Here is a 1205-nt window from a genome sequence, read left to right on the forward strand (position 1 = left end):
GTGAACGTAATTATCCGTAGTACTGCGAAAAATATTCTAGAATCTTAAAACATACTTTGACAATAGTTATTTTCTCACGAGTCCTTTAGAAGTAGATTAAAGCAAAAATGGAGAATTATTCTAGAAATTTAAACTCTACTTGACAATAGTTATTTTCTCGCGAGTCCCGCCATCCATACCCTTAGAAGTAGGTTAAAGCAACTGGTTTTAGGGACTCGGCCATACAGAGGGCGCCCGCCATCCCACGCGGATCAGGGGAGCCAAAAGTCCTAAAAATGGAGGAGGGGATGAGGGAGATATGGAGAGGGGGAAGGAAAAGAGGGAGAAGAGGGGAGGGGAGGGGTGAGGGAGGAGTGGGGGAGAAGAGATGAGGGGGGGAGAGAATTGGGGAGAAGAAGGGAGGGTGGAGGGAGGATGGGGGAGATATGGGGAGGGAGGATAGGGTAGAAGTGAGGAGGGGGAGGGAGGATAGGGTAGAAGTGAGGAGGGGGAGGGAGGATAGGGTAGAAGTGAGGAGGGGGAGGGAAGGGAGGGAGAACTGGGGAGAAGAGGGAGGGGAAGGAGAGGGGGAGGGAGGAGATGAGGGAGGAATGGGAGAGAAGAGATGAGGGGGGAGGAGAGAACGGGTGGGGGAGAATTGGGGAGAAGAGGGGATGGGGAAGAGAGGAAAGAGGGAGAAGAGAGGAGGGGGAAGGGAAGGAGAATTACGGAGAAGAGGGGAAAGGGAGAAGAGAGGAAGTGAGGGAGGGAGAAGAAGGAGAGGGAAAACTGGGGGGAAGAGGGAGGGGGGGGAACTGGGAAGGGGGGGGGGTGATGGGGAGTCATCCGGACGACGCCTGTCATCCCAGTTGAGCTAAAAGTCTCTCGCGCTGTCTTTGTCTCCCGATTCTCTCTCTCTCTCTTGCCTTTTCCGATTTTTCTCTATTCTTTTTCCCATCTCCGCTTTTTTTCTTTTTTTTCTTTTCTTTGTCTCTGGTTTTCTATCTTTCTCCCTTTCGTCCGGTATTCAGTATTTTTTATGTTCTCTTTCTTTCTCTTTCTCCTGTTCGTTTTCTTTTTCTTTGTCTTTTTATGTCTCTTTTCTTCATCTCCCTTTGTCTCTAGTTCTCTTTCTTTCTCTATCCCTTGTTTCTCTCTTTCTCTTTGTATCTCTGTCACTTTTCTTTTTTTCTCTCTGTCTCTGATTTTCTTTCTTTTTCTCCTGT

The sequence above is a fragment of the Penaeus monodon genome, chromosome 22 (assembly GCF_015228065.2).
Source record: "Penaeus monodon isolate SGIC_2016 chromosome 22, NSTDA_Pmon_1, whole genome shotgun sequence".
In the NCBI taxonomy this organism is placed as follows: Eukaryota; Metazoa; Arthropoda; class Malacostraca; order Decapoda; family Penaeidae; genus Penaeus; species Penaeus monodon.